The 18,244-nt window shown below is 38.8% G+C and overlaps 1 protein-coding gene across 1 annotated transcript in view; it reads right to left on the bottom strand.

Moving 5' to 3' along the window:
• The window catches only part of SDK1 (sidekick cell adhesion molecule 1), a gene marked incomplete at its 5' end in the record, with an annotated part of 412,638 nt that overhangs the window by 264,685 nt on the left and 129,709 nt on the right, over positions 1–18,244 (bottom strand). The gene's annotated exons all lie outside the window — the stretch shown is intronic.

Genomic DNA, 18,244 nt, shown 5'->3' on the forward strand with positions numbered 1-18,244 from the left:
AGAGATGCACCAAGCAGGCCAGACTTCACACTGGCAGACTCCTGGCAGAAATGCTTGTCTGAACACCAAGTGATGTCTAACCAAGATTCATGAGCACTATGGAAAACAGTTCCCGAAAGGAATGAAAAGGGGGGACACACAAAAAATTAAAGTAACATCACATCAATTTACCACGATAACGGACATCCAGGTTAGAATGATAGCACTGCTACGTTAGCACTGCCTGTTCCCTTCTTTCTGGCCGTTTCATCTATTTAAATTCCTTAAGCTCAGGACAAGTTTCTTCCCACAGTAGAGGGAACTATTTGAACAAGTGGTCTGCTCAGTACCATCAGCCAATAAAACCGCCAGAGCTGCTGGCAGCCCCGCGACCGCAGGCTGAGCAAGACAAGGGAATGGCCATGTCCACCTGCATCTGTAGCAGCCGTGGAGATCGGTACAGGCGAGAGCCAGCTGCAGGTTTTTCTCACTGTTTTCCGCTTCAGAGGGGCTTCACAGGGAGTATTTCTTTCATGGTGATTTTGCTATGGCATTATTTGTTCCCTTATCCTGTAAATTTTTTTTTTTTAATCTATTGTTGAAAATTCTGAAGAATCTTCATGAAAAATGCCTTCAGAAGCTTAGACTAAAATGGCAGAGGCTAAAAATGAAACCCCAGCATAAACATTAATGTGTGAGCAAAGTTAATAACACACTAACCACTTCTCAAGAACAGAAACAATTCTTCATGGTCTTGCCAGGGGAGATAAGCAGAGTCACAGAATACTAAACTCTGACACCAATCTAACTGGGCCATCAAAATCATTGATAGTCCCTCAATGTGACCATGTCCTGCTGTTGAGGTATCTGGAAACAAGAATATATTTTGAATAAAACATATGGTTTATGACAGAAATTAAGGTGTGTTTCCTCATAGGAGAGCTGCTGTTGTATCCTGTGATGAATTCCACTGTTTAGAATCCAGAACTAAGAGCAAATTTTGGTCCTATGACTCCTACTGTTGCAACACTCCACATATGAGAACATTGTTCTGGAAGCTTCCGATCAGCATGGAATTTTTCTTGGGGATTTTTTTGTACTACTGATTAAAGATAATCACAAAAAGAAAAATATGGCTACTAATTGTTGAAGTTGTAAGGGAATATATTGAGATGATTATCAACTTAATGAAGCTGGCATTGAAATAAATTTCCTGATCTGCTTACTCTGTGTACTGTCTTCTAACTAGATAATATGTTGTGTTTTTACTCAGCCTCAATAAATAACAGACTGATCTCTCTTGTTTGCAAATGACAGCAAAAACAGTTCCAGGAAAAATAATAAAACAAACAAGCACAACACACAATGCAAGTATCAAGCATTTCAGTCTCAGTGAAAATAAGCTTTATAGACAAATGCCTGTTTCAACATACTTAAACTTGATGCCAATTTGTAATTACAAATCTAATTCTGAACTATTTACTGATTAAAAATAATATAGGGTGCAAATTTCATACGAATGTCTTTTTTCAAGTGCAAATCCACACAGATTGATTTACAAAGCTAAGTTATGCGCACCTTCTGAGGAGGGAAAACTAAAATGATCAGTTAAAACAGTCCACCCATTCTCTAATTTCAGTAAAGGTTACTATCCCTGAACAAGCTTTTCAATGGACTTTTTTCTTGTTCCGTCTTTATTTGCTATGTGTATTGAGAATAACCTTTTCCCATTGAATGAGCACAGGTGGAAAACTGCTTGGTTTTGGCTTCCTACCACCAGTCTACCATAACTATTCCAAATTTTGCCTGTGAACACCCACTCTTTTACTTCATGGATATATTCTAGCTTCATTTCGCATCTTCCTAATATAAATCCTCCTTTCCAGGCTGTGGAAATTTTGCAGCATACATCTTAAACCAATTTTGATCACTTGATGGATATAAGCACACCCTTGCAAGAAAAAACAGTGAAGGGCCAGAGCGCTAGGTCTAGACTACTAATTGAAAGTTCCTGGTGTGAAGGTTGAGTGTGAATATAAAGCATTTAATGGTGCTTCCTAGAGTTCATCAAAAGGCTATGATCTTATGTGGACAGAGCCAGGCTGGTACCTCAAGTTGTGCCATGATGAGCAAACTAACCAAGACTAGTTGGTTTTTAAACATACTAAATGTAGCATATGTTACTCTTCTGGGACAATATGATCTGTCAATAACAAATACAGATGATTAAAAAAACCTAATGTTGCTCTTAATTTGTACAGTGTATACAGAATAAATTAACTCTTGAGTTCCACAGATGATCGGTCCGTAGTAGTTCTTGGCATAACTTTAAAATTACTTACGTTCTAAATGCTGTACACATATTGACTATTAATCTCACAAAATGTGAAGTAGATTTGTAAGTATTACCTTTACCGTTATTTTAGCTTACATAAAGGTAAGTGTTAACAGTAACACAGAATGATCCAAAGGAAAAAGATGTGGTTATCTGCACCTAGAGCATTTGATTTGAAAATCTTCCAGGAGCTGCAATGTTTCAGAGCTTGAGTGCAAACACACAAATAAACATTTATGCAAATCTACTGAACATATCACTGATACAACTCACGGTAGAAAAACAGCAAACAAATCCAAAAACCAAACCCCAGACATTTCCATTATGCCTTTATGATTCGAATACTGTGCTCAATAAAGCTTTCCTAATGCCACTGCAAACGGCTGCAAATTCTTTTCCAGTTGTGAGGAAGATAACTAAGATGTACAAAGTATAAGACATGGTACAATTGTCTTTCCATATTTAACCATATTAAGATATTTCCCTTGCCATTCTCTGGATTACTTCTGTTTCTGTATCCTGTACAGATTAGACCAATTGTATTTGACAATTCTATCTGAGATATGCAAATAGATATCTGTAATGGCATTATAATATTTTTTGTCCTTTTTTAAGGCATCTAATATTATCTTAACTATTAACACCACCACCTAATGGGCAGATGTCTACATGATAAATAAAGGAAATTAAAGTAGAGATTTCAAGTGACACATTTCACTCCTGCTCAGTATTCTAAGTAGGAAAATAGTGTTAATTACAACATTTAGTTAGAAATGTTACCTAGTACACACAGGCTCCCAAATCTTTGACTGCTCTACACAGAAGTCATGACAGAAATAAAACTCAGTGTAGAAGCAGTGGCTTGAATTTTATGAAAGTATAAATCTAATTTCAGTTTTAAGCAGTCAGTATTTGTAATACAATTATTTTCATCTTGGAACCTTAAAGGGAAGTTGAGAGATTTGTAAAAATGTAAAAGACCCTTTAAATTTATAATGTACCACTAAGAGTACAGTCAAGTGATTGTGTCATAAATGCCTTTAAAACCCAACTGTGTTGCTTTTCTTTACTTGCTTAGCAACTTTTTCAAAGAACTGTTGCACCTAGCAATGTTGTTTTCTTGCAAAAACTGGTTATTCAGTTAAACAATGCTTAACTAAAATAGGCTTTTTAAGTCTTCAAACAGAGATCAGATCCTATAAATATTTATGCAAATATACGCAGTAAGTTCATCACATGAGAAGTACACTGTTTAGCACTGTTCCATTAAAACACTATGCCAGGATCATGCTTGTAGTACAGCAAGCAAAATGATTCAAGGAGTCATTAAGTGCCCAAGCCTCCCAAGAATACCACAAAAATTTCCCTGGGAATCTGAGTTTTCAAAATAACGAAAAGATTAAATTAACTTATACTACACCTTTATTAATTTTGCTAAGTTGTATCAACAAAGGAGTGGATGAAGAACTACATGGTACTACATTAGAACTTTCAAAAACTCTAATAAACTGCTATTAAGAAAATCGCATTCTCATAGAATAAGATGCAAAATAATGAGATGGATTAGAATTTTGACTGAGATAAAAATAAAAATTACATACAAATGGTCAATCCAGAGTTTGGCAGAGTTAATTCTGGACAATCCTGATGTTTCTATCATTGGCTGCTGTTGAATAATTAAATTGTGATACAGCAAAATTGCAAAGCACAAAGCAGTTATTTATCTACTCATGACAAATAAACAAGGAAAATTGAAAGGAAAAACAAGCGTTAACTAATTAAAACACTGTGGGGTTTTGGAAAGAATAACAAGCCATTCACATACCAAAAAGGCCTAGAACAATTATTCTGATACAAATGAGTAGGCAAATAAATCTTCTCTTCTGGTTTGTCCTATCGCGACCTATTCTAGAAAGGTTTCCGGTTTTATTCTCTTTAGTTACATTGCCACTGAGTCACCTCTCTACATTCACTTCAAATGCCACTGATACCACAGAACCGACACTGACTCAGAAGACCCGGGTTCTTCACGTATCCAGGACTGCGCAGGAGCACCGTGTTGCTATCGTGGGTCACACGTGGGTTGGGGAGGCAATACTTTACTGCGCTGGAGGTTGTTATTTCCCTACCTGAACATACTCCAGCCTCTGCATACCTCTGCCCTGCATACCTTCCCTTCCACTTTATGGCTAGCATAGCACAGAGTAAAATAATCTATGATAGTTAAAAGACTGAAGTACAAAGAGCTTCTTAAGTTTGACTATATTAAAGGAGTAGGAAACTGTTAGAACCGAACATAAATGTCAAAGGGAGAGGGTGCACCTTCAAAGCTCAGCCAATGCACTATACTTAAAAATGTAAATTTAAAAAACTTATTAAAATACTAGATTTTATATTAGCATTTATAAAGCACAAGTTCAGAGTCTTTTTCATAATTCTGGTAAATCCCTTTTGCAGTTTAATAAAAGAAGATATTCAACATTTGCATGTGAGTAAAGACCCAATGGACTTTACTTCTTTTTAAGGTCAGCACACGAGTAAAATTGCAACCCATTGGAAAGTACTTTGATGTTATACAAAGGCAGGTTTTATTATTATGTTATTTCAGAGGCATAAATGAAGTCTTAGGGAATTAAAATATTTAAACTATTAGCAAAGCATCTGGCATCTAGCTGGGTAGCTTAGACCTGCTGTCATGCTGTTTGACCATTTATACATCATGCATATGCTCTTTATATTACTCAAGTTATATATAAAAAAAATGCATCAAATACAATGCGTCATCTTTGCTTCTGGTGTAAAAGAATCTGTCTGTGCTATCTAATACAAGCCTATCAAAAGAACAAAAAAGCACTGCATTTGATGAACTTGCATATTTTACTATAGAAATGATTAAAATTCACACCTACCAGTAACAGAATGCATTAGAACAGATTAAGTGAATACCCCATTGGGTGCAGCAGCCTTCAGAGTTGATGACAGCAGTCTCAGAGATCCCATAATTCATTACTACTACCCAACAAGAAAAAGAGAATTCTAAAAGGTGTTCCTCAATCAGAAATTTTCCTACCGATGAAATAATTTTGCTTAAATAATTAAAAAAATCAGGAATGCTGTTCAGATTTTTTATTCATCTAGTATTGCTTCTATAGGCTTCATGAGAGAAACATATACATAGGTATATTTTACACAGTAAGTAAAAGTTTTTTCATTTCATGCTTTGTATTTTTTTTCCATTCTGGAGTTGTTTCCTGAATAAAAGTGGCCTCCCAAAGAGACAAGAGCACGACAACTGAAATTTTACCTTTATGAATCTTGATTAGTGAACCTTCAGGACCATAAACGTTTTTATTTAGTGAAATTAACACTGACAGATATGGATTAGAAGCTATTAGGTATTAAAATATTAAACCGCCACTTCTCTTTATTTCAGTGAAACAAGAAGATTTTAGTAACTCCCCGGTTTTATTAAATTATCAGTGACATATTAGCTTATTTCTTGTACTGGAATTTTTAAATCATCAACGTATAATAAAGGCCTACTTACAAGATCTCTTCAAGGTATTTTCATCCTTGCTGCTGAAAGGTTTCTTAAAAATAAATTAATTTACTCTTGGGATAATGCTGTCGAAACCACAGTTGGGTCCCATCAATACCGGATCTAGGACTCAGCAAAGCAGTTGCACAATATTCTCTGCTCACACCCCTTTGCTACACACCCTCAGCCATTGCTTGTCAGGTATTTATCATTCCCCTCATTGCAGCATGTTTTTAACTACATGTATGTATGTAGACAAATCCATCTCTCTGAAAATATAGCTCGATTTGTTCATAATTACACTAAATGTGAATAAATTATTGATAAACAAGCCAACACAAAGATCTGAGGGCAGATATTCAGTTTAGAAAGTGGGTTTTGTGGTAAATACTGCAACAGTGAATGATATGATCTAAGATGAGTCCCTGTGAAAGCACAGACTACATAAAGAAGCAACAACTGAGAATTTTCAAGGCGCTTCCACTAACCTCTGCACACTTTAGATTTGGAACAGCAAGAGTTTGTGATGAGGGATACAACCAAAGATCTAAAGACTAGCCAGACTTGCAGCAGAATTAGCACTGGAGTACTTTTATTTTGGGATCATTCAACAGATCAAGGAATCGTGTCGTTTTACTAAAGGACAGTTATCTAAACCTGACCAAGTAAGATCCAGTGTATTAGTAGCTGACAATCAGGGCTGGGGAATGCTTTTGCTAGCTTCTACAGTAGCTTTATGAGATGCTTCATGTTAGTGGAAACTCTTGGAGAGAGAGAATTGGAGAGCCTTGGGAAAATCAGCATTTCTCCCCTTGTACCTCAGCACTAGATGGAGCATCTAAAAATTTCCTCTCTCCTCCTATTTACTAAGGCAAATGAAGTTTATTAGTACATATAATCTATTTTCCCCCAAAATACTTCCTTGTAAGCCAACTTCCAGCTGTGATGATAAAAACAGTATTAGAAGATGGGAGAAGATGATAGGGTTGTTTGTTTGGTATGAGGTCTTGCAATAGAAAAGCTTTTCAAGATTGGAAATTTGTCTTAAATGGCTGCCTTGTTTCTGAACCAATGTAATGACAAGCTATAAAAACAATGGTTTTCATTCTAAAACAGTTGGAAGAAAAGAAAAAAAGCTGACTAGATATGCATATTAATACTACATTCAATTAGTTGCTCGATTATTCTCTTTGATACTCAAATACTCCATACAAATCTACAGCAAAATAGCATATTTAAATCCACAGTACTGCTACAACTTACTACATTTGGTAAACAAGGTTTATAAATGGTGGTGTTTTATGACTACCATTTTTCCTGGATTTACGTCCTTTTCTTCCTCTCAGATAGCTGTCTGTGCTGATGTTTGGTCAGTGCAGACTCTACGCGGATTTCTGCTTCTCTTCCAGAATCAAAGCTAACGCTTTCATTATGCAGGGAGCACCAGGGAGCAGGATGGGCACATCTGGCCACACTCTCCAACGAGAGGACAGGAGATGGGGCCAGCAGCAGAGGAAGGGGACAGGGAACAGCAGCAATGTCTGGCCAGGAGTTGAGCAGCAGCTATGGGACACCTGAATTAGGAGGTCCTGTGGAGAAGATGACAGAGAGGGTGGAGAAACTTTGGTAGAAGACTCAGGCAAAGAAGAGGAAAAAGTTTGGAGGACATAAGGCAAGGGCTTCGATGGGAGATATTAATTACAGTACTTGGGCAGTTAACAAGGTGTCTGAATGGAGAGGTGAGGAGAAGGGGACATGTCTGAGCCAGGAACAGACTAAGAACCTGGCTGTGGATGACAGAAATACTTAGGAGGCAGGAATTACAGACAGAAAAGTTTCACAGAGCTCTGAAATAGCAAGAGTTAGTAGAATTTGAGCTCTGAAGCAGGAAAATGAGCTGCAGACTTGGGGAAATGGTTGTTCTGGGGCAAAAAGGTATAGTGGAAATAAGATTCTGGAGAGCAGAAACTGAGATAAGATTGCCAAGGGGCAATACTGTACCTAACACCCTTAAAAGTGGGAGCCTCCACTTATCTTTTGCCCCCTCAGGGCAAGATATATTTCCATTCTTTAGCATCACAGTCCTAATTAAAGGAATGGTGAGGACAATTGATGGAAACATGCAATATTGATTGCATATATTGGAGATTATTGATATTTTCTCTCTCCTTCATTATAATATTTCTGCTAACTTGTGAAAAATATGAATAAAAATATAAATAAATTAAAATTAAATGTACATAGATTTTTAGAAGGGTATTATGAGGTTGTTGCTGCAATATCTGTTGGGTAAACAGAAAATGCAGCTATCTAACAATGGTCATTGCAATTTATAAGTAACCCAATAAACCCTGTTTCTTGTCGCTGCTAAGGCCAGTTTCAGTTCCCATGGAAACAGATGATGGATTGCCAAAAATGAGATTTGATGTTTTAAAATAATCAGTGATTTTAACTAGTGATTATTATGAAAGTATTGCGCTCTTCTTCCAGTGAAGAGGTATTATGCCGGGAGTAGGAAAAGAACACATGGCAGCTGGCAGACAGCAACAGAGTTGTGAAAATTCTTGCAAACGGTATTGGTTACTGAATGACAACAGCAAATGCAGTTTTTTGAAAAATCATTGAGCAAAATCTAGCAAAACTCTATTTTAAAAAGTGAATAACCTTGGAGGTTTTGGAGACAAATACATAAAATGCTGTTGTACAGACCTTGGCTTCAATGCTTTCAAGTGCCTTTCCTAAATAAGGTCTCCGTTATACCTCTATTTTGAGAATTCAAGTAGCCAGAAACGAATAAGCCAGAAATTGCTACATATTTCTTCACCTGCTTTTTAAGCTATGAATTTATGTGTCAGTTCCACATTAGGTTCCAATCCTACAAATAAACCACTACAAAGACAAAATGTTGGCAGTGTTCAGTTTTCTAGAGACTAGAGGGTCGGTCCAGAGGGGACATATGTCTGGGATGGATCAATGGCAATATGGAGGGTTGTGGTGGGAGTTTGGATTGAGAGGATCACTAAGATTTTGGGGGAAGAAAGAGTGAGGTAGCTCATGGAACAGGCATGGGGGCTTCTCTGGTCTTTTGGAGACACTAGCTTTTGTTCCTACGGGGCTTCACAATAAGACAGTGGCAGAGCATGGGCCACACTCTCAGGACACTGGCACTCCCTCTGCCATGTGAGTGAAAGCTGAAGAGCACCACTCCCAAACCACAGTCTTCCCAACTCCTCCTCATCCACCCTCTCCTCCTAGCATTTGCAACCATTTCCTCGGGCCATACCATCTTCCAAGTTCCTCTCTCTGTCTTTTCTTTCCTCCATCAGTGTTGAACAACAGAATCCATCTCTCTCCCCCAGTACCCACAGACTTCACACATGCACCTGTCCTGACCCAACTATGGTTTTCGTCATTTCTGTGCTGACAACATGTGTCAGTCAGGTGGAAGGGGAGCAGAGCATAGACTTCCTCCAGCATTTCCCTTTCTTATCCTTTCCCCTTGCCACTGCTAAGACGAAAAGTAGGCTGATCTATTCTACTCTTTCCCCACTCTTGTGACAGGAGTTCAGAGGAAAAAGCAAAAAGAATAAAGCTGAGCAAGCAAGTGATGACTGTGGTCACCCCAATAAATAGATACCTTGCTTGATTATGTCTAGAATTGGCCCTGACATGTAAAACAACACATTTGTGTAACATGTAAAAATAGCCACAGGCATATATTAAGAAGTAAAAGGTAGTGCTAACATGCAGCAGACAAATAGATTTCATATGAATATTGGCAGAGTTTGACTGTTTTTTCTCACTTCTAATTGCAAGATGCCTTTACAAACTTTCACCAGAGCCAAAAATCACTCCTCATACAGATCAGATAGACCCATGAAACCTCAGATAGGGCATTTACAATTTATTTAAATTCATTTGGAATCTGTTAGATGAAGGCCAAACACAAAACAGCCAAAGATTCCACTCACAGCTAAGGATCAGAGATAAGCCATAGGCAGGCTGCCAGCATTTTCCTTTCTCTGCAGCATTAATTCATGTAAGGTCTGCTTCACATTTGCTTCTATGTACAAAATTCTTTAAATTCAAGTTTAATACCGTTAACAAAGTAGACTTGATGCAAATCAACCACAAAAGCCACAATACATGCCCAGAGCAGAGTACGAAGTTCTGCGGGGTTTTTTTTCTTCCTGAATCACACAACAGTTTTCAATATGAAAGTAAATATGCCAAAATGATGGGCTTTTAAAATCACGCTACATAAATCTGTATTATAAAATTACAAACTTATGTCATAACACCTTTACACATCATCTAAAAATCCACTAGAATCATGAGGAAAGACAGCATTTGTCCATTTCTGCACAGAAAGAAAATTAATAATCCTTTGTAGTATACAGCCAGAAATACTGACAGACACGTTTTACTTCAGTCAGTTTTGATTAATAAAAGTTAATTGGTAAACATAAGACATTACCTTCTGCTATATTTGGTAAGTCACAAGCATTTTGCATCTATTTCCATAAAAACAGAGATATGTGCAAGGTCATCGGAGATAAACTGTTTCCAGGGATTTCTGAACAATTGCCACTTTTTAAGCATAAAGCAATAGTTTTCCTTTGCATATTTGCTCTTAAGAGTGACTGCAACACTTTTAAATAGTCTTATCCTGGCTGCATATTAAAATATTTCTATTCATAAACAGAGTAGTTCAAAGACGAACAGAAAAATACTTTTCCACAAAAGCACATTGGTTGTTAAAGGATTATATTTTTGATTTGTCCCTAATATCATAATTAGTTCTGATTAGGAAATGCAGCAGATGCAAGAAGTGAGCCCCAAAGTACAACAATAAGTCTTCATATCTACCCACCCCTAAATTGGATATGACTTTTTAAAAATAGTGTAAGTTCACTTTCAAAGAGTATATGCTATTAACACTTGTTTGTAGTCCATATTTTCTCTCTCAAAGTACATTTGTCCCCAGAAAGCAACAAACTCATAAATCAATTTCTACTGCAAGCTGTGATAACTAAATCATACTTAGAGCAAAAAGGTTTCCTTCTAGTGACACTTCCATTCCCTTTGTTTTACAAATTCCAAATCTATGATTAAAAAACGTAGTGGCACATAAAATGGTTTTGTTCTTTAAATGTGATCATCTGAGGAAAAACAATATCCACCAGTCAGATTTTCCTCTTAGACAGTGATCTTTAAAGTTTTATTGAAATTTACAGCTGTTGAAGATTGTGCTGAAAGATACTGTGAGCAGCTGAGGCCCGTTAAAACACAATATCAGTTCCAAGCATCCACTCTTTTTCTATCAAAAAATATGGATTTTACAGTGCTAGCATAATGGCAGCAACTTCTCCCGGCTTATAAAAAAATACACATATTTTAAAAAATCCTGTGGTTTGTGGTCCAAATTTGTAATGAAACATATTGGTCAAATCCCAAAATATGCCTCACATCTCATCAGTCTGAGTGGCACTCTTGGGAGGAAGCCACTTCAGAATAAGCCTTGCTAAAAGGCGTGTTCTTTGGCAGCAGTTTTTCTTCTACTGTCCTTCTTCCACCCTGTGATGGGCTGGTTGCTCCTATGCATCCTGCATTCAGCACATACACATTCCCCAAATACGACTCAGTCTTCCTCTTGCTTCATCTGACCTACACATGAGATTTCACCCTAAAAGAGGTCAGAATAAACTAATTTTTGAAACATATGTTTAAAACCTGTGGCAAACAAATTATAAGCAGGGAGAAAAACAATGAGGTTGAATTTAGACAAGTCAAACAGCTTTAGAAAATAATCCTGGGATTTGCTTACCCTAAGGTGTTAACCTTTTCCTCTACTGAACACAGTAGATGATAATACTCAAAACAGTCCATGACAGCATCCAGGACTTCTCAAACTGAGTACCTGAAGAGATGATGGGAGATTTCCCTACAGTCTTTCACATGCATATGGGCCTTGGGGATTACAGTAAAATTTTATATAAGTTGATTCCTAGTGCTGCCTGTTCCTTCAAATCAAGATTACTCAATGCAGAAGTTTAGTTAAATAAATGAATAACAGGGTATGAGTGAATTTCAATTTAAGGAAATAATTTAATTCTACAAAACACTCTTCAGGTACTGATTTTAAAATTAATGTGGAGCCTGTAAAATGTGTGGACAGATAAAAACAGCTCATAGGTTTTTTGTCACGCCTCTTAATGTTGAGAGGTGTCACTCCATAATGTCAGCAGACTTAAGAGATCTGCAAACTTTTTTTTTTTAAAGTATTGCTCAGCTAATACACTGCAGAGCTGACAGCTGCTGAATTTATTGTTCACTAATGCTAATCATCACAATTTTAATTAAAGTATTATCCGGTGTATGTGAAAAGTAATTACGTGCAACTAACGTAAGTTGTATGACAGGCTAGCATTTGTAGAGAAATGCATTGCTGTCACTAGACCCACTCATATAAAATGAAGTGGTGTTTGTTTTAAAGTGAAAAATGTATATACGGCACATTAAGTGAGCTGCTATCATCAAGGCAAAACTTAATCTAATTCTAATACCAGCCCAAAATCTGATATATTATTCTGAGATATTTCAATTTTCTCATCTTTTAAAGCGTATTTAGATACAGCAACTTTTTTTTGAGACTCTCATTAATATATTTTAACCTTTACCTTAACAAATTGCTAGTGGATCTGCACCAGCTTTGCTTATTTGCAAGGTATTATGAGTGTTCAAAACCACAGCAAGTCATATTTGACAGTTGCTTGTGCCTAATATTTTCATTCCACAATTTGTCAGCAAATTTAGTCTCCGTAAGAGTTAGTAATGACCACACACTTTCAAATGCATAATGAATTGTTCTTACTGCAAAAAATAGATAATAAACTCATGTATCCCTAAAAACAATGCAATTCATCTTCCCTGACTAGTGGGATGAAGTGTGTGTGGAGGGCTGGTACCAGGGTCCCACACCAAAGCCCCTTCTCACTCCCCTCCTCAGCTGGACAGGGGAGAAAAAATACAAGAGGTTGGTGGGTTGAGATAAGGATGGGGAGAGATCACTCACCAATTACCATCATGGGCAAAATAGACTCCACTTGGGGAAAATTAATTTAATTTATTACCAATCAAATCAGAGTAGGATAATAAGAAGTAAAACCTAAATCTTAAAAAACACACTCTCCCCAGCCTCAACTTCACTCCCGATTTTCTCTCCCTCCTCCCCCCGAGCGGCGCAGGGGTTGGGGAATGGGGGTTGTGGTCAGTTCATCACACCTGGTCTCTGCCGCTCCTTCCTCCTCAGGGGGAGGACTCCTCACCCTCTGCCCTGCTCCAGCCTGGGGTCCCTCCCATGGGAGACAGTCCTCCATGAACTTCTCCAACTCATGTCCTTCCCACGGGCTGCAGTTCTTCACGAGCTGCTCCAGCCTGGGTCCCCCACGGGTGCTGTCCTTCAGGAACAGGCTACTCCAGCCTGGGTCCCTCCACGGGTGCTGTCCTTCAGGAACAGGCTGCTCCAGCCTGGGTCCCCCCACGGGTGCCGTCCTTCAGGAACAGGCTGCTCCAGCCTGGGCCCTGCAGGGTCCCAGGTCCTGCCAGCAAACCTGCTCCAGCCGGGGCTCCTCTCTCTCCCCACGGGGCCACAGGCCCTGCCAGGAGCCGGCCCCAGCGCGGGCTGCCCACGGGGTCACGGCCTCCTTCAGGCATCCCCCTGCTCCGGCGTGGGGCCCTCCCCGGGCGCGGGTGCAGATCTGCTCCCCCGTGGAGCTCCATGGCTGCAGGGGCACAGCCGGCCTCCCCGGGGGCTTCGAGGCTGCTCCTATCACACGGGCTCACACTCTCTTCAGCTGCACAGCAACTCCTCAACAGAACTTCCCCTTCTTAACTCCGTTCCCCAGCGGCGCTGCCACCGTCGCTGACGGGCTCGGCCGTGGCCAGCGGCGGGTCCGTCCTGGAGCCGCTGGCGTTGGCTCTGTCGGACACAGGGGAAGCTTCTGGCAGCTTCTCACAGGAGCCGCCGCTGCAGCTCCTCCCTACACTACCACTACCACTTGCCATGCAAATCCAATACTAGTGCATTTGTAAAATGTTTTGGTTCATTAATAGTTAACTAAGTGACAAAATGTCCACACAGCTCAAAGGAACACCTCAGAAGTGCCTTTACATGCCAAAAATGAACTTTCTTGTGTTGTGTCAGACATAATTCCACTAACAAAAGATATGAGTTAATATTCATTTTGCTGCAGCTTACTGGGGGAAAAAAGACAGTGTCACTGTAAGAAAGTTAATGAAGACAGTAATAATGTCTTCATAGTAGAAGCTTTCTTCTTAAAGAAGAAAACAACAATAAATTAATTGATGGCTAGAGTGAACCTCTTCAGAGAAAAAGTCCTTCATTTGGAAAAGGTAAAAAAACCCTCTAAGAGTACTAGGAATTTAATTCCTCAATACCACAACTGAAAGGCAATTGTAGATCTTGACATTGCCACCATCCTTTGTGCCACTCTAAGGTACTGTATATGCCTTGTGTAAAGAAAGTTAAATGTGCTCTGCTTTTAAGTCTGATGAAGTACATCCAGGCAAGGCAAGCTGAAGACTTGACATCTCAGAATAGCAATTTCTTTTGATGCAGTTACCTTTAGAGAGCCTATTGTCTTCTGTAAGATGTGTGGGGAAACAGGCGAAATCATCCCATCAGTCAAGTCACTGGATAATAGTGCAGTTGTAATTCTACATTAGTCTACTGGTGTGTTTGGAAAACATTAATCTGTCTAGGTGTAATGTGAAGTCTTTTCTAAAACTTTGTGGGAAATTTTCATGTAAGATAATAATAAAAAACATCCCAAACCCTAATTCCTCTCCTTGCTTATTCTCTCTTGCTGTTGATCTTCTGGTCTTCTCTCCAATTCTCCACTTCATACTTTTCTAGCATGTACACAGCTTCCTTCTGATGACCGAGAAACACCCCTTTAAAATATCAAGCTGAGGCTTTGGTGACAGTTAATGCACAAAAGTCAAAATGAATATACAAGCACACTGTACTAAGCATGGAGGAGAAAACTTTAGGACTTAAATTTTTAGTTACACACCATCATGTCACACTAGCTCTGCTGCAGATTTGTTAGTTGCCTTAAGTCATAAACTATAACAACCACCCCATGAGTATATGCAGGCCATTTGCTTCATATTCATATATTATACAGGGATTTCTTGACTTTACACGCCCACCCATTTAGGAGCAACTTGTCATGCTATTCTTATTTTTAGCTGGGGACTTTAACAAAATATTATGGCACCGACACCACTAAAATGAGAATTAATACATAGTTACTTGCTGCGAAATTCCACACTACCAGTTAAATTAAACAGAATATGCAGTTTGAAAAAAATTGCCTATGTCTCAAAGGAAACTTTCTCCCAGAAAATATCACAGCCATGCACGCTCACAGAGTAGGATTACCATTCTGACAAAAAAAGTGAAACCTAAGCTATCCACTGAATCTTTTTTTCCTCCCAGCCTAAACAATTGACACTTTTCAGCCCAATGATCAGTAAGAGAAACAGGAAATTACAGGTTGGTTACACCTGGTCATCAGAATTCGGGAACATCTGCTCTGGTGAGACCCCCCTGCAGTGCTGTGTCCAGCTTGGGAGCCCTCAGCACAGGAAAGACACGGACCTGTTGGAGCGGGGCCAGAGGAGGCCCCAGCAATGCTCTGAGGGCTGGACCAGCTCTCCTGTGAGGACAGGCTGGGAGACCTGGGATCCTTCGACCTGGAGAAGAGAAGGCTCCAGGGGACACCTTATTGAAGCCTCTCAGTACTTAAAGGGGGCCTATAAGGAAGATGGGGACAGACTTTTTAGCAGGGCCTGTTGCAATAGGACAAGGGATAACGGTTTTAAACTAAAAGAGGGGAGATTCAGACTAGAAGTAAGGAAGAAATTTTTCACAACAAGGGTGATGAAACCCTGTCCCAGGTTGCCCAGAGAGGTGGTGGATGCCCCAACCCCAGGAACATTCAAGGCCAGGTTGGATGGGGCTCTGAGCAACCTGCTCTAGTTGAAGATGTCCCTGCTCATTGCAGGGAGGTTGGACTAGATGACCTCTAAAGGTCCCTTCCCACCCAAACTGCTCTATGATTCTATGATCTGTTAGAACTGGCAACTGCGTTAACATATGTAAATAATTATTAGAAAACACAATGAACAAACAAGAGTCTTATTAGACGTATTACAATGTGTCTTTAAAATAATACATGTAGTGATACCAGAATTTTTTGGCGGTTCAGGAGTTCTGCTGTCTTGGCGCCCTAGAAACACACTGCTTTTGGAATGCTGAACAGCTGGCAGAACCCCACTCCATAAATATCCTAAATACTGGTAAACAGCAAAAGAGAAAGGCATCAGCACTTTCTACCTTAAACCTGCTAGGTAAACCCTACTGCAGAGCCAATTAAATTATGTTCCTTGAAACATCTTAAGAATGATTTTTTTCTCAGAACTACTCCTTACTTTTGGTCTTTCATATTTCTCACATGAAGGACAACTCAGAACACTCTCTGTTTCCACATCAGTTAAATTAATTCATTCTAATGGTGACAGTAGCCATGTGTAAATAAGCATCAGACTCATTATTACGGCATAAAAATGGTGCAGTGTTAAGTACATGTACATTAAGGCTTTTGCATCAGTAAGAGACAACATGACCAACTATTTAAATGAATCGTTTTCTTAAAAGTTGGTGCAGATAAAATATTGGGCAACACTACTTTCACCTGTATTCAATGGGCACTAATGAGAAATTAGTGGGTACCATAACCACCACTACTGTCCTCATTTTTAGCACTGCTTTTTTCCTCAGTCTGCATACACTGCAGCGATGTCACTCTTCGAAATCGGTATTACAGACTAGCTGATTGATTTGGCTGAATCATTGTAAGCTTGTTTAAGAGGATTAAAAAAGCTTTATATTGATTTAGCAATGTAAGGTACTTTTAATCAGTTTAAAGAGCATCCATACAAGGTGGTTGTATCAATTTAACTGATCAGTTTAGCGGGTGATCCAGTGAGATTGATGCATCAATCTCACTGGATCACCCGCTAAACTGATCAGTTAAATTGATACAACTCTTTGTGTACAGAAAACATGATGTTAAAGGTGCAACTTGCTTCACAGACAAGAAACAGAGCTCCCAAAAGATATTTTTACATTTCTCACACAGTTTTATATGCATCCTCTCCGTGTCTCAGGTTTCCTGTATTTTCAGGGCTGCCGTATTTACCTCCAGAATTTCACAGCAAGGTGTGAGTGGATGGTGGATGGTTTTTCCAATCCTTTGAGGGAGCAGCAGACCTACTGCACATGGAGTGCACCGATGATTGGCATGTGTACCATAAATCTGTCACTTCCGGAACTTATCAAGCTTTCTATACGACATATATCAAAGTTCCAAGGAGGCTCACACTTTCAGCATGTGTACTTCTACTGCAAAAGTATTCAGAAATTCCTACACAGGCCAGATAAATGGCCTCAAATTCCTTTCAGACAAAATTTCTGACCAGGGAAATAAAATATATGTGGAAACTTGTAGGTATATTTGACCCCTACTATGGAACAGATTTTTACAGCTTTCCCATTTGTAAGAACTATCACGGTGCTATGAAATACAAGTAATTTTACCCTAAAAATCACAACAGGGTAGGAGTAAGCATAGCATATGAAATTTAGGATTTTATATTAATGAATACATGGCACACTACTTGCAGTTTTCCCAAACTGTAAGAGAAGTCACACAAATCTCATTTTCAGGCATTGGATGCTTGCCTAGGTCACTCTGTTCTGTTCCCCAGCAACAGTTCCCAAGAAACTGCCTGATACCTGGATAACAAGCCTTTTTACCATCTGCAAATTTCTGATTTGTGTATTATCAGCATTGACAGAAGAAAATTTGTAATGTGGCAAGAGTAGAGGAAGTAGATTCTTAATGGTTAATAACTCAGGATTTGTCACTTAGCTCTCTTCAAGAGATTGCCCAGAAACCCGTTGTTTCATCTTCCAGCTTGTTTCCCACCAAATTACTATTAAATTATTCATAAATTATTACATAGTTGCTTCACATCCCTGCAATACTAATTTTAACAGTTTCAAAGAGCCACAGTAGTAGCTTTCAGGTTTTAAAAAATGCACATAAGCAGCAGTAAAATATACAGTACAGATTAATAAAATTAAAATCCAAGAAGAGTTTTATTTTTCTAATATAAACTCTAAAGACTCACCACTCCTTCTGGAACTTAGCAATATCCCATTACCATCAGCTGCTAGCACATCTATCCTTTTGAACACATGAAAATGTAATACACAGATAAAAATAACCACCAACATT

This window comes from Phaethon aethereus, assembly GCF_964289735.1.
Source record: "Phaethon aethereus genome assembly, chromosome: 15".
Classification (NCBI taxonomy): domain Eukaryota; kingdom Metazoa; phylum Chordata; class Aves; order Phaethontiformes; family Phaethontidae; genus Phaethon; species Phaethon aethereus.